Genomic DNA, 18,147 nt, shown 5'->3' with positions numbered 1-18,147 from the left:
TTATTGTGTCTGCAAGAAGTCTGCTAATTTCTTGGCTGCCTTACTTCCTCTGCATGGCTTTAGCCTGAAACAATGACTTAAGCATGAAACAAAGCTGGAGGTGGGTTTCCACCTGTGCTGGAAAGGGTAGGTTCCCTAGGGTGATAAGGCCTAAGAAAGAATGCATAAAATCCTATGAAACCTTCTTTGCTAATACCCTCAATTTACAAAATAAGGGCCCAAGCAGGAAGTGAATTTGTTCCCTAAAGTTTTATGGCCCTTTAACTATCTTACTCTAACTCAGAATAAGCCCTCAGCGTTCTTTGAATATTATCTATTTTTTAAAATTTATTTAATTATTGTTCAAGTACAGTTTTCTGTTTTTTACTCCCATCCCAGCCCACCCCCCCTGTGCCCCCCACCTCCCTCCCATTTCCACCCCCCTTAGTTGTCATCTGTGTCCTTTATACTAGTTTCTGTAAATCCTTCCCACTTTTTCCCCTGAAATTCCCTCCCCTTTCCTCTCTGGTCACTGTCCCCCTGTTCTCTATTTCAGTGTCTTTGGTTATATTTTGCTTGCTTGTTTGTTTTGTTGTTCAGCTTCCTGTTAAAGGTGAGATCATATGGTATTTGTCTTTCAACGCCTGGCTTATTTCCCTTAGCATAATGCTTTCCAGTTCCATTCATGCTGTTGCAAAGGGTTGAATATGATCTATTCTTTAATCATTTCTGGCTGACAAAGATTAATGAGCTTTATTCCTGTGCAAATTGAACCCAGTAAAAGTTTGTCAAGGCAAGGGTCAGGGTGCTCTCCTCTTGAGAGAGAGTTCGCGCCATACCTTTTCCTCCACAGGACTTGGTGGTCAGTGTGATTTGTGTCGCATCTCATCCATAGCGCTGTGGACACTGTGGGCCAGTGTCTGCACCATCCAGACATTTAGAATGGCTCAGTAAAGACATGTTAGTGAAAGATGGCATTAGCAGATATCATTGCTTTGCTAATGCAATGCCCTTTCCCATCTCCTCTAAAAATTCACTATAGGGGCAAGGTCAGCTAAAATACTAGGAAACTGGTATAGCTATCTGACACAGTTCTGGCCAATGAGACATAACATTCATTGGTGGCAAGTAGGAAACTTTGCTATTCTCAGAAAAAGGGCAGATGACCCTAGAATATGACTATAATGTTTGAACTTGTGCAACCATTTGTGAAAATACTGAAAAGACCAAGAGAAGTTTAGAGAGAATGTCACCATCTTTAAAAAAAATATTCATTTATTTCAAGAGAGAGGGGAATTACATCCCAACATTTGGACATAATTTTCCTATATTCAGATCATCCTTTTTTATTCATCTTTTGCTAGTATTTATAAAATTAGGTTGTGTAATTACAATAATGACCACAACTGACAAATGAATGCTTTTTAACATAAATACAATACAGTTTGACAAACATGCGACTCACTGATGAGATAGAAAGTACATAGATGTGTTCCGGATTCACCGTGGGCTGGGAGAGCCAGTGTTTTCTGGACATCCATTGGATATATCTTGGAGGGAAATTTTCAAGTAATCTAGGAATGGGATTAAGTGGTTAAGAAGTATAAAATGATCATGGCTAGAGTGTTTCTTATATCATCATCAACACCACTTAAAATTATATTATATATGTATAAATATATATAAATATAGTGTGTGTGTGTATGTGTGTGCATGTGTGTATATGACTGACTTGGTATCCATTCTGGATCTACAGGTAGTATACTATATACATTTTTTTAAATATACATTTAAAAATCTCTAATTTAAACACAGTATTCTAGAGCAGAGATTTTTATCAAGTGTGCTACAAGACTTTTTTTGAAACATACAATACCTGACTACTCAGTCAGGTATTGATCTTTTTCCTCTTAGATTGTCACATTAAAAAAAATAACAACAGCCAACACAACAATAGCCATCTGGTGTGAAGGAATCAAAATTATATCTATTTTTGTCAGATCTACAAAAATATATTTTTTGGTTTCCTGTGGAATTTTAGTAATTAGTTTAATGTGTGCTATGAGATGAAAAAAGTTGAATTCACTGCACTATAACAATGCAAAACAGATAATACAACTTGTCTATGATCTCTTCAAGGGACCAGTCTGTGTCTTATTCAGCATGTGCCTCCAATAACCAAAATGCATTGACTGCATGAAAAGGTCTCACTAAAACTTGCAGTGAATGCTAATGATGATGATGCTACAGTACTAGATGAGTGATATGGTATCAACTTTTTAATAACCTATTCCTTATCGATTTTATGTCTGTAACTTCTCTATAGGTTTGGGTGATGCGATAGTTAGTCATTTGTTTGATGGAAAGTGTACTGTGCGATTTGGCATTCTAGTATTTGACATTATTTAGTAGGCAAGTAAATGCCAATATCAACCCATTTTCTGCATAATTAAAATTTCCTACATGTAGCTAACAATCCTGGATCATTTGGCAAATAGCAGAGACCTACTGATATCAGAAACAGCAAGAATATGCAGATGATACTAATTCATAATAGTAAAAGTGATAGACTGTAAATATTTAAGTGGGAAAAAAACGTCATGCTTATTCTGTTAGAGACCAGAAAACACAAGTGTTATTTCCTTTGACAAATGATAGAGCTTCCTATTTCTGTTTATGTTAACAGCTTGAGCTGCCATTACTTTTATTTTGTCTGTCCTTATATCTTTATAGCTTGAGGCAATAATTCACTCAATTTATATGAATTAGTTGCATCACCAGTTTTGCTTCTCTGTATATATTCATAGGTTTTGGTGAAGTTGTTTTAATTAGTAAACATTTTTCCACTACATTATGTGGGGTTAGGTAATTTTAGTTTTAAACTATCTAAATTCATGCTGGATCATATGCTTGACATTAAAAGTTTTGTCCATGATCCTAATAGGATTTCTGTATGGATATTTCTAGGGTTATTAAAATTAGTCATTCTATAGCAGTTTGTAATGACAGAACTTGTAATTAGTCCAGAGGAAAACAAGTGCATATCTAGTAGGTAGCAATAACAGTTATTAATGTTCAAGTGTACTATACAGGCATACCTCGATATAAGGTGGGTTCGGTTCCAGAGAACCGTCCTAAAGGGAGCATCATGATAAAGCAGGCTGTGTTGCTTTAGCTGGTGGAGGGTCTTGCCTTCAATAAAGTGAGCTGTGCCTGTCGTCTCTTCAATTCTAGTTCATCCAGAAAGCTGTGATGTGCATGCATATCCAGAAAAGTGACCTAAAGACTTATAGTTAAATAAAAGTTTTGACAAATTTGATAATAAGTTTTATATTTTGTACAGCATGCTCCTAAAGTTAATGTGTAGCCATATAGTGAAATGATAACAGGATACAACTTTTTGTAAGTTATAAAACACCATAAGCATGACAAGTAAAATGTTGAAAATAAAAACATGGACTAAATGTGTAACTGCAATTCTTCTTAATTTCTGAATTCTATCAATTAAAAAAACAAAACATTGTATCTCTATCCTTTACCTTCTGATTTTTTTGTGTTTGTTTTGTATATGTGTATGTGTGTATGTTTGTGTGTTTTGTGTGATACAAATTTGGAAATTTTTACCAATTTGATCAGAAAATCTGGATGTGGGAATATATAAGAAATTGACTGAAATGGTTTTTAATATGTGTCTCTATTGTATTATCTACCAAGAATACAGAGGAGGTAATTGACAGTTGAAAGTGACCATGTAAAGACTGTTTCTCAAACATTGTTTCTGGATCTGATACAACAGAATTATCTGGAGTGCTTATTACAAAATAATAAAAAAAATCTATGCCCATCCCCCAAAGATTTAATTTAGTACAACTGAGGTGTACCTGGATATTTACTTTAGTATATGCAAAATTGAATCTTAAGCACAGAAATGTTTTGAGAACCACTGACTCTTAATTCTCCATATTTTTTTAAAGATTTTATTTATTTATCTTTAGAGGGGAAGGGAAGGAGAGAGGGAGAGAAACATCAATGTGTGGTTGCCTTTCGTGCGTCCCCTGCTGGGAACTGGCCTGCAGGGAACCTGCCTGCAACCCTGGCATGTGTCCTGACTGGGAATCGAACCGCGATTGTCTGGTTCGCAGGCCTGATAATTCTCCATATTTTTACAAATGCTTTACCACATTTGCATAACTAAAAAGTACTATTTAATTTGTCCCCATTTAAATATCCATATCATAGTTTAATGCTATGATATGACTATGAAGGACATTTCTGCAGGTTGTAGTACAAAACATCCATTCAGGACATTATACATCACACCTCTCAAATGGTCTTTGCATACAAATGCATATAAAGATTCTTCATGAAGATATTTCTATAATCTGAATACTTGTAATAAGACCTGTATATCTTTTACCTCTGACTATACAGGGCTATGTTGGGCAACTTCTGTGGTGGTCTCCAATGATCTCTGCCTCTATGTATTTACACTCTTTTGTAACTCTCTTTCCTTCATGTGGGCTAGACTTAGTGACTTGCCTTTAATAAATAGAATACAGCATGATGAGTGGAATGTTGTTTCTGGTATTAGCTTATGTAAAGGCTGTGGTTTTTTCATCTTGATGACTCTATCTCCCTTGCTCTGAGGCCAGGTAACAACCATGTAGTATTGTAATCTGCCTCATTGAGAGCCCCATGCCACAAACAATTGAGGAAGATCTCTGAATAACAGCTAGTGAGCAACTGAAGGCATCAGTCCAACACCCTGCAAAGTACTGAATTTGAGCAGCAATCATGTGAGTGGGCTTGGATGCAGAACCAACCCCAGTCATGTTTCTAGTGAGATCTCAGTCCCGAATGCCACCCAGACTGCAACCTCACAAGGGACCATGGGCTGGAACCCCCAGCTAAGCCATGCTGTGATTCTTAACACAGAGAAAGTGTGAGACAATGTATATGCTTGGTGTTTTATTTTAAGTGGCAAAGTGTTTGAATAATTTGTTTTGCAATAATGAGAAACAATACATAAACTGAGAGCTTTGTTAATCACTCATCCCAGATCATGATTTCTTTGCTTTCTTTGTGATCTTTGATCTTTTTTCCTAAATAATTTTGTATATGTTACTATTGGTTAGTTTTTGTTTTAAATTTTTGAGTCTTTTCTTAAAAAATCAGAGTGATATTAAAAATAAAAATTTTACACAAATTCTTCATGCCTAGCACAATTCTTCATGCCTAGCAAGTGTGAACCTCATCCAGATAATTTCTGTCACTCACTCTGAATAATAACTGCAAACTAATTTACTATTTATTTGAGAGTTTATGGTATTCTCTTTCAACAGAATTACCTTTCTAGTGCATAGAATAAAATATTCCCATTACAGAACACTAGCACTAGAATAGATTTTAAATATTCTGGAAATAGCACATTTGTTTTATAGATGAATAATCTTAGGCCTTTAAAACCAAAATGTAACAAAGACGATGAAGAAGAAACTACCAATTGAACTGAGATCCGATGACATTTTTTCTAGTATACCTTTAATTACTTTACCACTTACTTTCTGGGTGGTAGAAAGAGATGCTAAGAAGCCTTTTGGGAGGTATGATATCTAGTCTGTGGACTGAACCTTGTTGTGTGTAGCTTCAGAAATAGGAGAGCCCATTTGTACTAATATTTCAAAACTGTTCTCAAATTTCCCACAGTTCTATGTACTATAAAGGTTCTTCTATCTTTCTCTCTCTTCTTGTCTCTTTCTCTCTTAATACATATATATTTATACTTATAAATATATTATAATGTATAATATATATTTAAATGTATGTATATTATATATATAATTACCTATGACTGTTACTCACTGCCAAACTCTTAACCACCTCTCCATTGTCTGCCTTTTCTGTGATGGCATCTATAAAGATACTGTGGGTTTGGTCTTCAAAAACAAAACATTAGTAATGTTAATTAATAGCATAAATAGAATGGCATTTTGGATCTATTGTATGGCATGTGCTTTGGATTTACTTTGGGGGTAAACCATAATGAAGGTATTATTGAGACAGAGCCACTATCCTAAAGAAAACTTTCCAGGTAAACAGCCAGCTTTTTAGTAGTTAGCTGACCAAGACTCAGAAAATTATTTTATATCACAGTGTTACTGTGAATGAAATTTTAATGGTGTAATGTGTGAGAATGTTTTAACATGCACCATTTCCCCAGCACTGAGTACTATATATCTTATTTACATTAATTATCTCTCTTCAAAAGACAGAAGTAGGGTTTGGTTTGGCCTGGAATAAATGAATTTTGTCTACATTCTCATTTTGCAATCATTGACCACCTCTCTTGCTTGTAAGTGCATGGAAGGTTCTGGACTATTTTTCTGGTTGTACTTGAAGGAGGAATTATTACACAAATAAATGCCAGGGAGTCAGGGATTTGCTTCCACATCACCCTGCACCATTGGAGGCATTACTCTCATTTCTTGTTTAAATAAACTTCTCCCAAACCCCCAGGCCTAAATTAAATCAAAGCAGTTTTAGAGCTCAAGGACAGAATAAGTCACTATGAGAAAGTAGGACAAAAGAAATCAGGCATGCCAGATGGAAAATTCAGACTAGCCAGCCAGTATCTTTGAAATGTCAGAGCTGTATAAAAAGGTTTTGGAAGCCATCAATCAACTATGGTTCTGGAAATAGGAGTGTGGCTATAGAAGTCAGTCTTTTGTCACTAAGCCTTAGAAAATTATTTTCGAAGTGGGCTGCATTTGAGGGCACTTACGCAAGTATACCTAAGAATCTGAAAAAAGAAGGAGATAGAGGAGGAATTTCTAATAAGATCTCTGTAGTGACTGGGAGAGTAGGTCCTTGTTTTCATTAATAGTAGGTTCTGAAGTTAAAATCCCTGCATTATTTTACTTTTGTGTTGTACTTTGACCTATTTACGAAAACAGACAAGATTTGAACCTGGCTTTCTTATGTTACTATTTATTTGTGGAACTGTTTCTCTTTTGGTCATGACAACCAACTCATAATCTTATGGCAATATTCATTTATTTCAAAATAAAAGTATAAAGCAAAAGCCTCTGGTTGTCAGGAACAGAGGAATTGCAGAAAGAAATGGCTACAGAAGCCTTAATGGTGCAGCGGTGCTCTGTGGAAAAGGCTTTAGTACACCAATTCCTTTGGAGTGCAGGCATGTCCTGAGCTCACACTTACTCTTCAAAAATAAAGCTTTCTCAGCCTTTAGCTGTTCCATCCTAACTGAATTAACAATAGCTAGCACATATGAGTAATAATACTAATATTATTTAGCATTTATGAAACACTCCTTATTTAATAGGCTGAGTCATCACCATATATTTATTTAATTTTTAAAACAGTGCTTTGAGGCGGATACTTGTATAATTTCTATGAGGAAATAAATGGATTTTATACACCTGCGTAATTCCCTCCTTCATCCTTGTCCCATGGAGATTTTTAATGTTGTTGAAGTATGGAGACTATTGATGGGGTTACCAACTGGTTTCAAATACTAGTTCCATTACTTCCTAACTGTTAAACCTCAGATAACTGATGTTTCCTGACACGTGAGTTTCTTGGTATATGAATGAAAATTGTGAAAACACACATAATTATGATAATCTAGTATGATAGATCATATAGAACTGCCTAGAATAGAACCAAACACAGTACATTAACTCAATAGATGTCAACTGTATTTTTTGAAGCTTCTTCAAGATTTACAGGCAAGAAAAGCACAATTTTAAAAGTCATTTGGTTAATTATTTTAACTAAGTTATTACAAGATTTAAAAATAACAATTTCTGCCTTTAAATATATAATTAGGTAGAAATAATAAATAATTACATATAGAATACATCATAATATTAGCAATTCATTGTGTAACACCATCATATAAATAAGTTAATAACATTTTATTTAATTGGGCTAATCAGGGAAGATTTTTATCAAGAGATTTTTATTTTAGAGTGTGGTTTGAAGGAAAACTTTATATATAAAACGTGGCAATTATCGCAAATTTAGAAAATACAAAAAGGTATGAAAAGTAAAGTAAAATTATACTTAAATTGTTAACCCAGATTTTAAAAATATAATAATATTTTGGCATCTTATGATCTTTGCATATGTGTGCAACATATATTTTTAAATAATATTTGATCATTTCTTAGAAATTTTTATTATTTTCCCCACTTAACATCATTTTATAAAAATTTTGATAGTTTATTAAATGTGGTTCTTCTGAATAAACTAAAGATAAGAAAATTGCATTCCTTGGCTTTGGGGTGGAGACTGAAGAATAGGCAGTACAGATAAGAAAATAGCAAATGAATTTTACTCAGTGAAAGATGGGATAATTTATTTGGTTTAGAAATAGCAGGAAATAAAGTTCCACATTCCCAGGTGAGAGTTAACATCTAGCCTTGCAGGGCAGTCAGGGTGACACTCGGTGCAGTGACGGGTGTATGAGAAGCCTCAGCTCACACCACAGTAACTATTCAGTACCTCAGTAATATCAAGTTTCCTACCTAATAGTCACTTCACCTTTGACCTGTGGCTTGACCCTCCCCTTGCCTTTTTTCTTCATGTTTAAGCTGAAAGACAGGTCCAAAATTAATTATGTTCTATTCTAAGCCAAATCTGTCCCAGAGCCACCATGTAGAACAGAGGAGTTGAGTTTCTGAAAGCTTTCACAAAGTCGGAAAGCTTTGGGCAAAGGGAACACTCTGGAATATGAGCTGTCGGGGCCACACTTAAGATCTTGTTCTCCTTAGTGCCCCCCATTGGTGGCCAAATCCCCATAGACACCAGATATAACCCAGAAATGTATGAAACATAAACTGCAGATAAGATTGGAGTGGAATTGACATCCGGATGGTCATTGTTTTAGATAAGATCATGTTTTCTGAAGTGGACTCTGATACCTATTAGTTTTTGTTGTCTGGCAAACACTTATACTTTTTCCCAGAAACTGGCAGTAGAACAAAGAGAGTAAACATGTTGAGGTTTGTTTATGTGACTTGGTTCTTTTTAATCACGTTTCCCCTTTGCTCGAATGTAGTGACTGTCCGCGGGATAATGCAGCACATGCAGGGGCAACCAGTCAGAACTGTGTGCGGAATGACTGGGTGAGAAAAGACTTGTGCTTCTGGTTAAGATAAAATAGCAGAGGCTGGGAGTACCCTCCTGCTTGAAACTAATAAATATTGTACACAGTGTATGAAGCAACGGCACTCACAATATCAGGCATCAGGCAGTAGAGGGAAGTTATCAAGGAGAGTTGGGAAACAAAAACCATGACTCACAAGGTTGCCCAGCTCACTGCCTAGATCAAGGTTCCAGATTTCTGTGCTGACAAAAGGAACTCAGGCAGAGCAGGGCTGTCTCCCAGCTTTAGTTGAGGAGATGGGGCTGGGAGTTTGGGGAAGCCAAGGTCTGTTTCTATTCCTTTTATTGTTAAGCTACTTCAATTTGGATTTTAGTCATTTTACAGAAAAGATACCTAATGCAGCTTCTTATATGCCATTTTCCTGTCCATTTTCTTATTCCTGAGTTCCTTTTAATGTCAATTGTACCTCAGGCATGGCTGAAGTCACATAGAATGATCTGACAAATGCCCTTTATTATGTAGCCTCAAGTATATAAGCTGCAAGAACGGACAGGCTTTAGAGTGGTTTTCGAATTAAATTGTTAAATTGTGTTTTTTAACTTAGTGCTTTCTGAAAAATCTATTCTTCTGTGGACAGGCTTGCAGCTACTTTCTATTAGGGCTGGAAATTGACTTTCTAGGCACCGACACTTGACAGGATGTTTATTTTCCGGTTATAACAATTGCCAATTGTCCACCAATTTCTCTTCTCACGGAAATAACAACGGTCAGCTGTGAAGAACTGCACTCTCTGTAGCATCTCTCTGACAATTTCTTTATATCCATATTTGATATTGGCACTTCCCTTATTTTCCATAAAATATTAAGACAGCTAATGCAAAAGGCCATCTGGAGGGTGGGGCAGTGTGAAGACAAAGGGCTTGCATGGTATTCTCAACCTGACTACAAAACTGACCCCCCAGTGAAGGTGGGATGTCAGCTCCAAGGCATTTTTTTCTTATTTTGAAAAAGCTCTGCAGCTTCGAGATAAAATGTAACCTTGCAGTTGCTAAGGTAACTGGGCTTTTTTTTCCTTCTTAGGAATAGCAGAACAAATTAAATGAAGAAAACTTCTTTAAATTGTCAATACTTGGATGCCCTAAAGGCTACAATACATAAACGGTTCATTGGAACCCTAGGTAACCCTGCAGGGACAAGCCACCTCAAAGATGTATTTGCTGACAATCTGATTTGTTTCTTGAGCCATTTCATGCATCTGGATAAAATCACGGTCACCCCTCCTTGTCTAGTTTTCACAGCCTTCCTTCACCTTGTTAATTTTCTGCAACTTAATGGCTTTCAATGTTCATGGGAGGAATTTTAGACACAATAAGATATGATAAGGTTAATTGCTGGCTATGGTGTACTTCATAATCAGCACAGGTTTAGAATTCTGTGTTGCCGTTTCCCTGTTGCTGCTGTCCCCTGGGGCTTCTTTGTGGTGTGGCATTACTCACCTCTCATCACTTCGTTGGCAAGATTATTTATGAAAATATATGGCATTACAGACTAATAGTTTATACATGACAATCCAGTCCTTGTGTTTGCTTTCAAAGTATCTCAATGTATTTTGACATTAAAACAAAGTAATATCCATGGTACTTCATGATTTTCTACATTTTACATATTTTTCTATAAAGTTTCTGAAATTAGAATGCATCCTCCAATGGATGGTACTTCAGAATTTCCATTGGCTGCTGCTTTCCTTTTTAGTTATTTGTAACTTACGTATATGATAATCACCGATGCCATAGACTGGATGAAATATAGTATTGACTTACTGATTTGAAAGGCTTTTGGTAAAATGTTTCCCCGTAAACTATCTTCTACTTGTCTTACTAACCTAGCACCTCACCAACAAAACACAGTGAATTTCTAGGCCTGTCTTCAATGAAAGCAGCTCTCACAGCGGTGTCGTTGTTATAGACGTTTTCATCTGCAAGGGGTCCAGTGGATTGTTCAGGTGTCACGCAGTCATCTTTCTCTCTCTTCCTGGGCAAACAATGCTTCAAAGCAAAACAGTAAACATCAAACGAGTTCATTCTGAATATTCTAGGAAGGAAAAGCTTTGTTTGCTGGTAGCTGTGTTTCATTGATTGGGCCTCCACCCTGGGCCGCGGCATCTGGTTAACAACTCGCACACATTCATAGGCACCTGACCCTGGACGGCAGCTCTGGCTGGCAGTGGGCTTTGGAGGCAGGTGACTCCAGAGCAAGTGGCTCATAGCCATGCCTCCTAGGAAGTCAGGTGATCTCCCTTAAACTTAGGTTCCCATCGGAAAAGAGGGATAATTACTTCTCTGATTTGATCATTGTTCAAAGATTAAACCAAATGAAATGATGTAACCCGCTACAATTGGTACTCAATGAATGCTCTTTTCCTTTTTTTCCCTCTATACCTACCAATCGAGTTAAACTTTCTTTTTTACCAAATTATGGAAAAATATCAAGTTCTATGTGTCACCATTTTGAAGTTATTATGATCTCGATATTTCTAATATGATAAAAAATTGCAACCAGGAAGTGTTAGTTTTATCTGAGTTGGGAGGTTTAAAGAACTGAAGCAGTTAACTCACGAAGTCCAAACTAAGGAAAGTAAGATTTTAGTATTAATTATTAAAATAATTTTATAATCTCTATAAGCAAGAGATTACATATTTCATATGCACAGTACACTTTTTGTAGTTTTACATTTTATGGAATTCAGATCACATTAGATGATTAAAAGAAAGTTGCACTTCAGCCTGACTTCCAAATATTTCCCTATTATGACTTCTTACGTGTGGCCTTTTTAGCACTAATTCTGCCCATTCACCATCCCTGGTCCACCTGTGGAGGTAAGTGGTTCAGGCAATCATTCTCATCTGAAACTTTGTTAGTTGCTGGGAGCTCTTTTAAAAGTAGGGATCGATTTAATTTTTCTTCAGCAATTACTTCCAATTTTCCAAATGCGTATCATTATTAATCTATATGAGGAGCAAAGAAGATTGAATTTTTATATGGCCTATTAAGAAAAGTACTTAAATATTCTTCAAATGATTCTTCACTCCCAGTTCTTATCCGGTCATGAATTTAATCAAGAACCCAAGAACCCGTTGATGAAAAAGAAACATAATATCAATGTCAGCATATTCGCACTATGCTTACAGTGTTAAAGTCCATTATACATTTCAAGGCAAAATGTATTTTAAAAATGCTTGGTCACAACTTTAATTCGATAATATTAAATAAAGACCTGAAATGTAATATAAATACAGTGATAACCATAGCTTTGGTTGTTTAAGATGTTCTTCAGTTGTGGTAACATATGACCTAGAAAATATCTCCCAAGGTTCATTCCAGTCACTCCTAATACTATTATCCAATGTATTTGAATATCTTCAGCACAATAGAACATTCCTTAAAGACAGTGTGTGTAACTATCTTGTCCATTGCAAGTTATTTATTAAATATTTGAAAGTCTTTTCTAAATCAAATGAGATCGACTCTTTGAAACTTGTACTTTATGGTTTAATCAAAAGAAAGTTATGCTTCAGTCTCAGTTTCATTTCTTTTAGATTATTTATTACTCTGTTTTATTTTTATTTTTTGAGCCATCAACTTTAGGGAATTAAAAATAAGGAAAACATCATTTGCTACCTGGCTCCAACTATATCTGTACATAACAAATAGTTTAAATAAAGATCCTACAGAATTTTCATCAACATTTTTTCAGCTCAACTGATAATTTACTTTGTATATTTTAAAACTGAAACTAAAATTGTGTCAGATGTTTTTAAGAATGTGTATATATTATAATTATACTATAAAATCTATTTTAAATACTTGATATAAGAATAAAATATGCTACTTAAATAGAAAGAAGCATATTTTGAAAGTATCCACTTTGATACTTAATAATTATTATACTATGTAGCATATTTTATTTCATATTAAAAAAGAATGAGGGATGATTATGAAAGCATATCCAGTATAATAATTCTCTTTTTAATCAGAACAATATCTAATATGTAGTTATTCAGAATAGATTATTCGCTTATAACTGGATATAATAATTTTAGCCGAGTCCCTGGAAGATACTTAATATGCTTACAGAAACATAGAAAATAAGAACACACTTAACGGGTTTTGGGAGACAGGACCGCATAATGGAAACCATACATTTTGAAGTCAGACAGATGCAGGACTGTCACTCTGCACTTAATCTTGGAGCACACTTGAACAATTTATTCAGCTTCTCTGTAACTCATTTCCTTTTGTGCATGATGGAAAAAATAACCTTTGTATTATTATACTTAGTTAGCTACTGTTGCCTAAGTATCCCCTCCAAAATTTAGTGACTTGAAATAACAAGGGCTTGTTATGGCTCTCTAGCTTATAGCTCAACAAGGTTGGTTTGTGCTTCTGGAGGTAGTCGTGTGGATGAACTAGGTGATTCTGCTCATCTTGGGTCTTTGACTGACTGAACTCTGGTCTAAAGTGGCCTAATGCTGAGAAAACTGGGCTCTCTTTCACATGGTGGTGCCTCCTTCAACAGGCCGGCTCTGACTGGTTCTCACAGCAAAGATGGACACTCAAGAAACTGAGAAGAAACACACAAGTTTTCTTGAGATTGGCATACTGTCAATTCTGTTGTGTTCTTTGGTCAAAGCAAGTCACAAAAACAGGCCACATTCAAGTAGTATGGAGCAAACTCTGCTTCTTGAGGGAAATAGCTTTAGAATAATAAGCCCTGGATAAGGGAACAAATAAAGAATTGTGGTCATTTTTGCACAATTGACCTACGGGGGGTACTCCCCCCAGAAACCAGAATTATCTTCTGGAGGGCAGGTCCGATGTACTACAGGCTTCCCTCTCCAGGTGGGTGTTCTAGGATCCCATCTGTATCAGTCAGTGTACCAGCTGGCGTTGCAGTGAGAGGCTGCATTCGACTTCAGCAAATTGTTTTTTTTTGGAAGATTCTTTCAATACAGTTGCCCATTTCACGATGGGTGATTTGCCAGCACACTTTCCCACACCACACTGAGTGTTCAGCAGTTTTTTTCCCAAAACAGCATGACTCTTGTGCCTCACCAACCCTATTCACCCAATCCTGCCCTGAGCAACTCTTGTGTTTCCCTGGGTGAAAAAAATCCTCAAAGGGAAAAGTTTTGCTGATGTGGAAGAGGTGAAATAAAAAACAACAAAAGCACTGAAAGGCATCAAAATCAATGAGTTCAATAACAATTTTGAGCAGTAGAAAAAAACATCTCAATAGGTGTATTACATCCGATGGGAGAGTACTTTGAAGGTGACTGAAGTTTAAACATGTCAGAATAAATAAATTCTTTTTGGGTGCCTCCCAGTCATACCCTAGTCCCTGTCTGGCAGCTTAATATTATCTGTAGAGGAGCACTTGGCAGAAAGTTATATGCTCAATAAGGGTTATTAATTTAATTTAATTTTGTTACTAAACACAGTATCTTACAATATGTTTTTTTAAGATTTTATTTATTTATTTTTAGATGGGAAGGGAGGGAGAAAGAGAGGGAGAGAATCATCAGTGTGTGGTTGCTTCTCCCACACCCTGCACTGGGTATCTGGCCCGCAACCCAGGCATGTGCCCTGACTGGGAACTGAACCAGCAACCCTTTGGTTCACAGACCAGCGCTCAATCCATTGAACCATACCAGCCAGGGCAATATGTTTGTTCTTTTGTTTGGTTTTGTTTTTTTATGAGGCCCACATATGATTAATCATTTAATGTTCTGCAAGTTTTTCTAAAACTGCATGAAATAATTTTATTCAAATATAAAAATTTTAAATGGGTCAAATTTTATTGTATTAACAGAAAATATTACTTTTAGAAATTATGTTCTCAGATTTTTGGTCAAATGTATGTTTGGTGGGAAAAATACTTTTATACAGAATGTTTACATGGATTGGATATTTCCATTGTGCTATTCATCTATTAGTATATGTTTCATTCTTTCCTTTGTGGTGCAATAAAGTACATCATCAAATAAAGTTGTACCTTATTAATAAGATAATTATCTTTGTTTATTTAAAAATATTTTGAAGCAATTACAGACTTAACAAAAAGTGGCAAAAATAGGACAAAGTTTTTGTAGATCTCCAAATCCCACTTCCACTAATATTAATAATGTACATAGCCATGGTACATACTTTGAAACTTAAAAAGTAACATTGGCAAAATGCTATTAAATAAGGCACATATCTTATTTATATTTCCCCTAATGCTTTTATTTTTCTGTCCCAAGATCCCATCTCAGCCCCCACATTGCATTTAGTTTTTTCCTTAGCCTCTCTAGTTAGTGAAATTTCCTCAGTCTTCCCTTTTACTTCATAAACTTAACACAGTTTGCAGAGTCGTTAAAGTTCATCAGCTAGGATTTGTTAGATTTTCCTGTGGTTACAATGAAATGGTGCACTTTTGAAAACCGTGACCCCACCCAAGTGGTGCTGTGTTCTCCATATGTCACATAAAAGGGGTTTATGATGTCAATACATCTTCTGGCTGGTGATACTGATCTGCCCACGTAGTAAAGCAGGTGTCTTCGAGGATTCTTCAGTGCAAAGTTACTATCTTTCCCTTTTTAATGAATAAATATTTATCTTCAAGGAAATACTTTGAGACATGCAACTCTGTCATCCTGGTGTCTTGTCTAAACATCATTCTGCAATATAGGAACAAGGACCCCTTGGAAAATTAGTTGGTCCTAGAGGGTCAGGATAAGCACAACATGAACATACAACATCTTGAAGAGAAGTTTAAGAAATTACTCCAAAAATGAGTGAAACAGAAGAAACTCCTGATGACTGAAGCTAAATTAACTTGAATGACAAAATACATATAATCTTGGGTGTGAACCCATAGAATAATGCACACACTCAAGTCCATACTGATATAAATATTTCATTAAATAAATAAATGTATCATTCAAGAAGGGGAATGTCTTAGCTTGGACTACATAACAAAGGACCATAGACTGGGTGGCTTAAATAGCAGACATGGTTTCTCACAGTTCTGGAGATTGGGAAGTCTAAGATCAGGGTACCAGCATGGGTGAGTACTGATGAGAGCCTTCATCTTGACTTATGGACCACTAACTGCCTTTTTTCTATCTTCTCACATTGGGGACAGAGAGAAAACTCTCCTGTCTCTTCATTTTAATAAGGTTGCTAATTCCCACACGAGGGCACCACTCAGGTGACCACGTCCAAATCTAATTATGGTCCCAAAGCCCGCAGGTACAGATGCCATCACACTGTGGGTTGGGACCGCAACGAGTACATTTGGGGGCACAAATATTTAACCCACAATGTCGGAGAAGATACAGGTATTTCTTACAGGAGGATTCTGTTAATGATACTAAAACGATGGGGCAGATAAAAAATGACTAGTAGTCAAACAATCTAGTGTTGATATTTGTGCACTGATGGATCTTGAAATTAGTAAGCAAAAATTTGAGAAGAAACAGGATTTCCATATTATCTTTCATTTCAAAAATTAATAATAAAATATATTTTGAAGTGTGGCAGTGTTTCCTTCTCTATCTGTGAAGTTTTCTTACCACATATCCAGATGTCATCGTTTGGAGAGTAATGTCAATGCATTACTCTCAAATAAAGAGAGAAAATTATTCAATTAAAAAAATTTAATCTCTGAACAAAATAATCTGGTTTCTTGGTGCTTCTAACAATATGTTCTGTAGCTTCATTAGTTTGACACTGCAGGTATAAAATACAAAATCTCAACTTGTGTTTTCTTTTGGAACTTCACCAGTTCCAAAAGGCCCATGCCCTGTCCTGTGGCACAGTAACTATTAGAAAAACACAGGTTGTAACGATGTTTGTAAATTGAACCAGCTGCATGTGGAACTGAAGCATGGGACCAGATTGAAAAGTGGTATAAAATGGTAAAGAACACATAACCATATCTTCCTTATTTTAGAATATTCTATGCTTACATATTTTTGTATAAAGAGACATATCTTAAAAATTAAAATAAAATAGTCATTATCATAATTCTCTATGCATTTTTGCTTTATTTATATTTATATGATTAATGGAATATAAATTCAATTAAAGAAGAACACTCAGATAAGTTAAAACTTTGAATTACAAAATGTTAAAGCTTGTAAGTTGACAAAAGTCACTTACTTGAAGATGTTGATTTAACATACATGAAAGTTTTATCTCAGAGGTAAGGGACTGCTTATGTGTGCTATGGTCTTACCCTTTTATCTGCTCTGCAGTGATCTGTTCATGATTAAGGAAGTTTGGCTTGTTTAGGAGATGGACAACTTTATTTTCAGAATGAGTTATTAGAAACAGAAATTAACAAACTAATGATAATTTTAACAGCCAATTTTTAATATTTAGCATATCAATTATAAAGCATAGTTAAGATATCCATAGCTTCTTACACAATTGTAATCATAATAAATAGGTTATGAATAAGTAGCTGTGGCAAAAATACATATGTTATTGGTGAGTGTAATAGTTTGGAACAATAATGCTCAAGGCTAAATATCATTGTTTTAAATATTCCTTAATTCACGGATGATTCATTGATTAGTTCACAGGCACAGTGGACAGTGAGATTCCTAGATCCCTGTCCATACAGAACTTATTTGTAGTCAAGTGGATGAATATTAATAAGAATTAATTAGAATTTTTAAATATTTAGTTTTTTATTTTGAAAGATGTTATACGGGAGAGATATATTTCTCAGGAAATGAATTTAAGCTGAGATTGACCGAAAAAATACAGAAACAAGTCATGAGAGGCCAGAGTCAGAACATGCCAAGGAGGGCAGGAGCTGTGTTGGGGCAATGGGGTTGGAAAGGGCCAGCGTGCAGGAGAGTGGGGGCAGTGGAGAGAGGGCTTCGGGTAGGCAAAGTCAGAAAGTTTGGATTCATATTTTAAGTATAATTGGAAATCATGGGAGGATTCAGTGAGAGGAGTTTGTATATGTTTTTAAAGAATCATTCTCA

The 18,147-nt window shown here is 35.6% G+C and overlaps 1 protein-coding gene across 4 annotated transcripts in view; it reads left to right on the top strand.

Annotated features, from left to right (window-relative positions):
- Window positions 1-18,147, top strand: part of NAALADL2 (N-acetylated alpha-linked acidic dipeptidase like 2) — a 1,140,409-nt gene that overhangs the window by 354,818 nt on the left and 767,444 nt on the right. The gene's annotated exons all lie outside the window — the stretch shown is intronic.

The sequence above is a fragment of the Artibeus jamaicensis genome, unplaced genomic scaffold (genome assembly GCF_021234435.1).
Source record: "Artibeus jamaicensis isolate MK-2021 breed Jamaican fruit bat unplaced genomic scaffold, CSHL_Jam_final scaffold_474, whole genome shotgun sequence".
Lineage (NCBI taxonomy): Eukaryota > Metazoa > Chordata > Mammalia > Chiroptera > Phyllostomidae > Artibeus > Artibeus jamaicensis.
This window is presented reverse-complemented; position numbering and strand designations above follow the sequence as displayed.